The sequence below is a fragment of the Gossypium arboreum genome, chromosome 6 (genome assembly GCF_025698485.1).
Source record: "Gossypium arboreum isolate Shixiya-1 chromosome 6, ASM2569848v2, whole genome shotgun sequence".
NCBI classification, from domain to species: Eukaryota; Viridiplantae; Streptophyta; class Magnoliopsida; order Malvales; family Malvaceae; genus Gossypium; species Gossypium arboreum.
This window is the reverse complement of record NC_069075.1, coordinates 52,072,313-52,082,852: the sequence shown is the minus strand read 5'-3', so window position 1 is coordinate 52,082,852 and position 10,540 is coordinate 52,072,313. Positions and strand designations below refer to the sequence as shown.

General features: G+C 36.0%; 1 non-coding gene across 1 annotated transcript; it reads right to left on the bottom strand.

Moving 5' to 3' along the window:
• Positions 1-9,008: 9,008 nt before the first annotated feature.
• On the bottom strand, positions 9,009-9,114 carry LOC128294393 (small nucleolar RNA R71). Its single transcript, XR_008284705.1, has one exon. It is a non-coding gene; the product is annotated as a small nucleolar RNA R71 (small nucleolar RNA).
• Positions 9,115-10,540: the final 1,426 nt, after the last annotated feature.

The following is a 10,540-nucleotide window of genomic DNA, read 5'->3' as shown; positions in this document are numbered from 1 at the left end:
ACAAGTGTTGCTGACCTAATCGAAAATTCTAAGCATTGTAGTCTTTTATGGTATTTCTTTGATTTTTCTTAAGCTTCACCATTTTATTCATTATTGAGTATTTCCATTTCACTAAGCTTATCTTAAAAAATCTCTAAGTTCATTAAAAGAACTTACTATAGATCAATTGTAATAGAAGTTAGGATATCTCATTTTTAGGGGTCGATTCTTAGGCAAAATATCCTAAGCTAAATTTGCCTCATCTACTGTCACATTCTTCTAGATTTATTGAAGAATTAATCTCCTCATCGAACATCACAGACAAAAATTACACTCATAATAGACTAAAAAATCCTTGGAAATTACGTGTGTTATGGCAAAATGAACATGCTCAACTAAATATCTAATGCATGCCACCCCCAAACCTAAGGGATGCATTGTGTAACAGCCCGTTTTTTATTCAAATTGGAGTAGTGGTTTTGGAACCACAAATTTGAAGCCAAAATATTTATTTTATTATTTTAATAAGGTCTACAGCGTGATAGAATTATTATGTAGAAGTTTTGTAAAAAAAAATTTACCATTTGAATACTCAATTTGTGAAAAAGGACTAAATCGCATAAAGTGTAAAAGTGGAGTTCTATTAACTAAATGTATCTAATAGCTATAGAACCTTAAACTTAAGGTCCTTAAGTGTTAATTAGACCATTATTATGATAATGGATGATAATGGCATGGCAGAATTGAAAATTTGAATTACTCATAAGGTTAAATAGGTAATTAAGTAAATAAGGTTAATAAATTAAATAAAACACAACTTCCTTTCATTATCATCTTCTTCCTAGCTGAATTTAACAAAGAAGAAATCCATTTTAGGGCTTGAAGCATTCAGTCATCTCCTAGCTCAATTGTAAGTCCATTTTTGTTCAGTTTTTAGTGATTTCTATGTTTTTATAATCATTGCAGCTCAATCTAGCTAGCTCGTACCTTTAATTTCAAAATTGTTAAAGATTTTAAGAGTTACCATTGATGATTTTATGTGTTATTTGTTGTTTGAAGATGAAATATGAATTTTTGATGATAGATTTTCATGTTTTGTGAAGTGATTTTTGATGAAAATGCATAATAGGGATTAAATTGTGAAATCTGCAAATTGTGTGGTTGGAATGTGAAATAAATGAAAGTTTTAGACTACTAGGGACTTATGTATAATTTTTCCAAGCATAGGTTTTGTTGAATTCTGTGAATTTTGTGTATTTGTGAAATAGAGACTAAATTGATTAAATGAGAAAGTTTAGGGGCTAATGTGTAAAAATTCAAATATGTGTATTTTTGGATTAATTTTAATGAGTAGATGAATAAATAAGTTAATTTTGACTTCATATAGATCAAGAAAGAAAGAATTCAGATTTAGATTGGGGAAAAGCAAGGTTATCGAGTAGTTGACTCAATCCGTCAATTCCGAATATGTGGTAAGTTTGTATGAATTAAGCACTATAATAATTATGCTTTTAGTGCTTTAGTATTGTATAAATTGTATTTACGAGACTATATTTATGTTTGACGACAGATCAGCTATTTGTGGCACTTAGTGTTCGATTCGACATAGCTTCGGCTATATATGGCACTTAGTGTACTATTCGACATAGCTTTGGCTATATATTGCACTTAGTGTGTGATATGAGTTAGCTTCAGCTATGTACAGAACTTAGTGTGTGAGATATTGAGTATGGCACTTAGTGTGTGAGACATTGAGTATTCAACGGTATTCCGTGTATGTATGAACTTGTTAAGGATTGGTACAGGTATGTACATGTATATTATGAGCTTTAAATGAAGAATTTACAAAGTTTGTATATAAAATTATGAATAAGCAGGTGAAAGGTTTGTTAGTAATCATAAAGTACATGATAATATGTTTACATTGATGAATGTTGTATTTATGATTAATTAAGTTTATATCATACGAGCTTACTAAGCTATAAAGCGTACTTCATGTTATTGTTTCTATGTTTTATAGTAAATCAAGGCTAGCTTGGATCCGGGAGTCATCGGGAACATCATCTCACTATCGAACATCTAAGTTGGTACTTTTGAATTATACATTTATGGTATATGGCATGTATAGGCTAGATGTGGTATTTTAGTTGTGATTATAGCCATGAGATTTGGCTTGTAAATGAAGTTAATATTAATGTGTGTTTGGCTGTTAGAAATGGTTTACAAATGTATATATTTTGGTTTGTATATAAATAGCCATGAGTGATGGTTTATTTTGGTTTGTTTTGGCATGGCTGTAACCAAGACATTATGGAAGTTAAAATGGTTATGTGAATTATGATAAATGAACCTTATTGTTTGATATTATTTTGGCATGTATTTGGTTAAGTAAATGGTAGTGATTTGAGAATTGGAATAGATGAAATTATAATGGTATGAATTGTGCATTTGGTTGATGATTTTGGCTGCCTAATTGTATAATGAAATGGTACCATTTTGCCTTATGTTGGTATTATGAAGTTGGGGTGGCAAATTGGCCTTGCAAATGGCCTTTTTCTGTCCACACGGATAGAGACAAGGGCATGTGTCTCAGTTGTGTGTGACACATGGTCATGGTACAAGGCCGTGTGTCCTCTGGTGTTGAAATTGAATTGAAGTCAGTATGCTCCACACAGTTTCACACACGGGCATGTGACTGGCCGTGTGGTACAAATCAGTATACCCCCTAATTGGCACACAGCTTAGCACACAGGCATGTATCTTGGCCGTATTGCATAAGTAAGTATACCCTGCAATTTTCACACGGCCTGGCACAGGGCATGTCTTTAGCCGTGTGATACAAGTCAGTATGTAAGTCCTGTTTCCACAAGGGTGTGTCTAGAGTCGTGTGAGGCACACGACCTATTCACACGAGTGTGTGACCTTTGTATGGCTGATATTTTTCTAAGTTTCCAAAATTTTCATATGTTATCGATTTAGTCTCGAACCACTTCTAAAGCATGTTTAAGGCCTCGTAGGCCCTTATAAGAGACAATGAGATTATGTTGAATGATTTATGAGAATGAATGCTTTATGTTTGATAAATGTATGCTATATGCTATGAATTAATCGGTAATACCTTATAACCCTACTCCGGCGATGGATACGAGTTAGGGATGTTACATTTTATTAGTAGCAGAGCTACGGTTAAGTTGATTCTAGGACTAGCATAGCGTGTGTGAGAGTCTAACAATACATGCCATATATACTCTGCGATAGTGTGATGACTCCTGATGTTTTAAACTATGTTTTCATATAGTAATGGATCCTAATCGAGCTATACCCGATGAGGTTGAAAGTAATGCTTCTGCTCCCGTACAAGGGATACTGGCATCTGATTCTAGACCCGTGATGGGTAGCCAGTGAGGAGAGGCTAAAGAAGCCTTCTTCCAAATGATGAACGAATGGTTCACTCAATATGTTCGAACAAATCCGACTGCTCAACAACCTCCACCCCTCCCAATCCTAAACCAATTCTAGTAGCTCTTCAAAGAGTTGAGTTTTTAAGATTAAATAAACCTCCTGTTATAAGATCCGTAAACATGGGGCTGATGAGTTCAGAGCTAATGTTGATGATGATCCTGAGAGAGCCGAGTTTTGGCTTGAAAATATGATTCGAGTGTTTGATGAACTTTCGTGCACGCCAGTTGAATGTTTAAAGTGTGTCGTTTCACTGTTGAGAGGCACATCATATCAATGGTGTAATACCTTGGTGTCTGTAGTACCGAGAGAGCCTGTGACGTGGGAATTCTTTAGATGGAGTTCCAAAAGAAATATATAAGTCAACGGTTCCTTAATCAAAAGCATAAAGAGTTTCTAGAGTTGAAATAGAGCCAAATGTCCGTGAAAGAGTATGAAAGAGAATTTGTACGATTGAGGAAGTATGCTCGGGAATATGTTTCACTGAAGAAAACATGTGTAAGTGATTTGTAGATGGGTTGAATAAAGACGTTAAACTTCTCGTTGGAATTTTAGAACTGAAGAAATTTGTTGTTTCAGTAGACAGAGCTTGCAAAGAGAAGGAACTTAGCAAAGAAAAGAGAAAGGCTGATTCAGAGGCAGGAGATTTGAGAAAGATATTGATGAGTAAACCTTATCATTCCTCGTTGAAGAAACCCAGAGATTATTTTAATCGAAAGATCACTTCAATGGGATATTCCAATAGAGATCACGGAAAGCAATACACTAATCCTAAAGCTCAAGCTACATCGATATTGAGTGTTGGTAATGTGAAAGATATTAAACTCTAATGTCAACAGTGTGGAAGACGGCATTGTAGAGATTGTTGGATGAAAAATAATAATAGATCTTGTTACAGTTTTGGTTCACGAGATTATTTTATTCAAGATTTTCTTGAGTTAAATGAAAAAGATAAATCTTATCATGCAAGATTGAGCAATACAACAGTAAGAGGGAGACTGCCAAGAAATACAAGAAATGTATCCAATGGTAGAGGTGGGATAACAGATTCTGTTGTGAGGTTCGAGGCACGAGCACCTGGCCGAGCTTATGTTATTCATGCACGGGAAGAGGCATCATCTCCAGATGTTATCACTGGTACTTTTACTATTTATGATACTAATGTGATTGCATTGATAGATCCAGGATCAACTCATTCTTATATATGTATGAATTTAGTATCTAGTAAGCCTTTGCCTGTAGAGTCCATTAAATTTGTGATTACAGTATCGAAACCCTTAGGAAAATGTATTTTGGTTGACAAAGACTGCAAGAATTGCCCGTTAATGGATCGGGATTTCTGGTTTCCGGCTAATTTGATGTTGTTTCCATTTGATGAATTTGATGTTATTTTTAGTATGGATTGGCTAACGATGCATGATGCTATAGTGAATTGTAAATGAAAGACAATTGAACTGAAATGTCAGAATAATGAGACATTAGAATTGAATCTAATGATCTGAATAGTTTTCTAGTTGTGATCTCGTCTATGTCAGCTCAGAGATTTGTGAGAAAGGGGTGTGAAGCTTATTTTGCTTATGTACTTGATACGAAAGTGACAGAAACAAAGATTGAATTAGTACCAATTGTGTGCAAGTATCCAGATGTATTTCCCAAAGAGTTACTAGGTTTACCACCTAACAGAGAGGTTGAGTTTGGTATTGAATTAGTACCGGTAACAACGCCAATATCGACAGCTCCTTATAGAATGGCTCTGACAGAGTTAAAAGAATTGAAAGCTCAATTGCAAGACTTGATAGATAGAGGTTTTGCTAGACCAAGTTTCTCTCCCTAGGGTACACTGGTGTTACTTGTGAAAAAGAAAGATGGAATGATGAGAATGTGTATAGACTATCGATAGCCCAACAAAGTGATGATCAAGAATAAATACCCTTTGTCACGAATAGATGATTTGTTTGATCAGTTAAAAGGGGAAACAGTGTTTTCAAAAATTGATTTGAGATCGAGTTATTACCAGTTGTGAGTTATCAACTCAAATGTGCCAAACATCGCATTTAGAACAAGGTACAGACACTACGGATTTCTCGTTATGCCTTTCGGATAACAAATGCACCTGCTGTTTTTATAGACTTGATGAACTAGATTTTCAGGCTGTACTTAGACCAATTCGTAGTTGTTTTTATTGATGACATTTTGATTTACTCTCGTGATGTATTTGAGCATGCCGAGCATTTGAGAATTGTGTTACAAACTTTGAGAGATAAACAGTTGTTTGCAAAGTTTAGCAAATGTGAGTTTTGGCTAGGAGAGGTTGGTTTTCTGGGACATATAGTTTCAGTTGCGGGTTTCCGAGTTGACCCGAGCAAAATTTCTACTATTATAGATTGGAAGCCTCCGAGAAATGTATCTTAAGTCTGTAGTTTTCTAGGACTAGCCGACTATTATAGACAATTTGTAAAAGGCTTCTCGATGATTGCGACTCTGGTGACACGATTGCTTCAAAAAGATGTTAAATTTGAGTGGTCAGAAAAGTGTCAGTAGAGCCTCGAACAGTTGAAAGCATTATTAACAGAGGCACCAGTGTTAGTTCAGCTTGAGTCAGGTAAAGAATTTGTAGCTTTCAGTGATGCATCGTTAAATGGCCTAGGTTGTGTTTTGATGCAGGAAGGCAAAGTTGTAGCTTATGCCTCGAGACAGTAGAAGCCATACGAAAAGAATTCTCCTGCGCACGATCTAGAGTTAGCGGTGATAGTGTTCGCATTGAAAATTTGATGCCAGTACTTGTTTGGTGAGAAATGTCATATTTATATCGACCACAAAAGCTTGAAATATCTGATGACTCAGAAAGATTTGAATTTGCGACACCGGAGATGGTTAGAATTGCTAAAAGACTACGAATTAGTGATTGACTATCATCCAGAGAAAGCGAACGTAGTTGCTGATGCTTTGAGTCAAAATTCTTTATTTGCTCTATGTGTTTTGAACACACAATTGGCTTTTTCTGATGATAGTTCGACAGTAGTCAAGTTGAAAGCGAGACCATTATTTCTACAGCAAATTTGTGAGGCTAAAAAATTTTATAATAAATTGCAAGCAAATCGAGCTCAGTGTGAGTCGACTTCTGGTTCAGAGTTTCAAATAGGGCCTGATGACTGCTTGATGTTTCATGATAGAATATGTGTACTAAGAAATTTTGAGCTTATTTGGAAGATTCTAAATGAAGCATACAGTAGTTGTTTATCAGTACATCCGGGAAGCACAAAAATGTATAACGATTTGAAACAACTTTATTGTGGCACGACATGAAACGAGATATCTCAAAATTTGTTTTGAAATGTTTGATGTCAGCAAGTCAAATCTGAGCATCAAGTACCGTCAGGTTTATTACAACCCATTATGATTCCTATGTGGAAGTGGGATAGAGTAATAATGGATTTCGTATTGTGTTTGCCCTTATCTCCGAAAAAGAAAGATGCAGTCTGGGTTGTTGATAAACCATAATTTATACATATTTTTATCCCATGCTTAAAACATTTATGGATGATTTCTCCTTAGATTTGGTGAATTCGATGCTCCCAATTCTTTAATTTCATGTTTTATACTTAGGTGAGCATAGAAGAGTAAAAAGAGTGAGAAACGGGCCGAAAACGGAGAAAATGGACCCACATGAGATATCAACACGGCCTGGACTTCCTCACACGGGTGTGTCACACGGCCGTGTCTCTTTGGCAGGATCGAAGCACGACATACACGAGTAGACTACATGCCCGTGCCTATTCAACAGCCTTGACCACGGGCTGGAGTAATCCCACACGAGTGTGTCCCTGCCGAGCCCAAGTATAACCCTATTCTTAAAAGGAATATTTTGAGGGCTCTTAGGCATTCTAAAGCCTATTTAAACACTTAATGAGGCACTTAGGAAGGGAGACGTAGAGTAGGAGGCAAGAAATTACTCAAGGGAAGCCGATTGGTCCATCTCAGAAGCTGGATTCATCATCAAGACTGAAGATCTCCCTTCAATTTCCATTCAGGGGTTTTGGGTTTTCTTTAGTTTTGTATTCATTATTCTTCTGAGCTATTTTCTTCTATAATTATGAACTACACCCCCTAAATACCTAAGGGGAATGAAACCTAAAACAGATCTTGTTATTATTATCTTAATTGTATGATAAATATTTGACTTGTTCTTAATTATGTATTCTTAATTCTTGTTTTAATATTCCAGGATATTGATTCAAGTTAATGCTCTTATTCAGAGGAGGAATAGACTCTGTCTAAAAGTAAATTTGTCGTAATTAAGCGGAGTTGATTGCACACCTAGAGATAGGGTGATAAGATTTCGCTGGATTAGGGTGAAACCTAATAAGGGGATCTATAGATCGAGTTAATGCAACACTAGTGCGTTAATTAGAAAGAGATTTCAGTTAATCAACCTAGGGTTAGGCGTTATTAGTCTCGAGAGAGATAATAATATAACTTAGGGATTTCTACGGATCTAAGTCAAATGAATAAATTGCCTGGTTCAGAGTCAAATAACAAGTGAAGTCTAGGTGGATTTTTCCTTGGGTATTGTCTTAATCAATCGAATTTTCCCAAAAGCTTTTCCCCAATTTCTCTTTGTGCACTCTTAGTTTAGTTAATTAGTTTAGATAAACAAATCCCTTAATTATTAGGCTAGATAATAAAAAGAAAGTAATTACTAGTACTCTTGGTTCCTTTAGGTTCGACAATACGGTCTTGCTAAAGCTATACTATTGTTCAATAGGTACACTTGCCTTCATCGTGATAATAGTTAGTTTCAAGAACGCTTAATTATAAATTTTTAAAACCTGTCGCAAATATCACGTACCAAGTTTTTGGCGCCGTTTCCAGGAAACTAAGATATTAGGAACACTTGATTTTTATTACTTTAGCCATTTTACTTTTATTACAATTTAATTTTTTATTTTCTTTTCTAATTCTTCCTTTATTTTCTTCTAACAAGTTTTTCTAGTTTATGACCAGATGAAACCCGTCAGGACCACTATTTTTTGATGGTGAGATAGACCATACAATTCGTAGAAACTGAAGAAAAATAAGGCAAAGCCTAAGATACACAGAGGAAGAGCAAGAGGATGATATTTCAACCACAACCGAGGAGATGGCTGAAAGCCAGGAAAATCTGCTACCTCCTGCGATTGCTGCTAATCAGAATCCTACTCCGTGCACTATGTATGATTATGCTAAACCTTCTTTAACAGGAACTGAATCGAGCACGGTTAGACCTACTCTAGTTGCAAATACTTTTGAATTGAAACCTAACACAATTCAAATGATACAGCAATTTGTTCAGTTTGATGGTTTGTAGGACGAAGATCCCAACGCTCATTTGGCAAACTTTTTAGAACTATGTGATACATTTAAAATTAATGGCATTTCTGATGACGCCATTCGCCTTCAGTTATTCCCTTTTCCATTGAGAAACAAATCTAAACAGTGGTTGAATTCGTTACCACGAGGGCCAATCACTGTTTGAGAACAAATGACCAAAAAGTTTTTATTAAAAAAAAATTCGCCGGCTAAAACGGCTAAATTACATAATGATATCTCTTCTTTTGTGTAGATGGATTTATAAAAACTCTACGATGCATGGGAAAGATACAAGGACCTTTTGAGAAGGTGCCCTCACCATGGGTTACCACTTTGGCTACAGGTTCAAACGTTTCATAATGGCCTGAATCCTTCGACTCGACAGATGATCGACGCGGCTGCTGGCGGAACCATCAATACTAAGACACCTGAAGATGCTTATGAATTTATAGAAAAGATGTCGCTGAATAATTATCAGTAGCAAGTTATGAGGACAAAGCCAATGAAAACAACTGGTATTTTTAATGTCGATTCGGTCACTATGCTCTCTAATCAGGTAGAACTTTTGAACAGAAAAATTGATGGTTTTCTTGGTTCTTCACAGGTTCACGCAGTAATGCAGTGTGAAGCAAGTAGAGGTGGATCAAGCAATTTAGATTACCCACTCTATGGCCACAACATGGAGAATGAGCAGTTAAATTACATGGGTAATAATCCTCGATCTCAAAATAATCCTTATACTAATGCTTACAATGCAGGTTGGAGGAACCACCCAAATTTCTCATGGGGAGGCCAAGGGAATCAGCGACCACCACCAGCTCCAGGGTTTCAACAACCACCCTACCAAGAAGAGAAAAAGTCGAACCTTGAGGAGATGCTAACAAAATTCATCTCAGTGTCGGAAACTCATTTTCAAAATACCGGGACAGCACTTCAAAATCAACAAGCGTCGATCCAAGGGCTCGAAACTCAGATAGGTCAGCTCGCTAAATTGATATCTAAACGACCATAAGGTAGCCTACCAAGTAACGCTGAATCTAACCCAAGGGAGCAAATCAAGGCAATTACCATTCAAGATGAGGAAGGGTTAGTTGCACATGAACCAGAACTGAGGCAAGAAGCTGTGGTAAATAAAGATAACGGTGAGGTGGACCACAATGACCAAAAACCGGTAAGTAAAGAGTACAAACCTCGTGTACCATACCTTAATGCGACAAGGAAAGACCGCTCAGATGAACAATTTGGTAAATTCCTTAAACTTTTAAAGAAATTACATATTCACTTACGGTTTATTGATGCTCTTTCGCAGATACCAAACGCAGTCAAATTCTTAAAAGAGCTTTTAACAAATAAAAGGAAGTTAGATGAAGCATCACATGTGGAGCTGAACATGGTTTGCTCAACCATTCTCCAGAATAAGCTGCCCAACAAATTAAAAGATTCAGGGAGTTTCACGATTCCCTATCTAATTGGTGGCCTAGATGTTAATAATGCTTTGGCTGATTTAGGGGCTAGTATCAATATTATGCCTTACAAAATGTTTAAGAACCTAGGTCTTAGGAAACCCAAACAAACTAGGATGAGTATTTAATTAGATGATAAAACAATCAGATTTCCTAGGGGGATTATTGAAGATGTACTCATTAAAATTGACAAATTTATATTCCCAGTTGATTTTGTTGTTCTAGACATAGAGGAGGATAGTAACATTCCTTTAATTTTAGAGAGGTCCTTTTTAGCAACTGCTAAAACA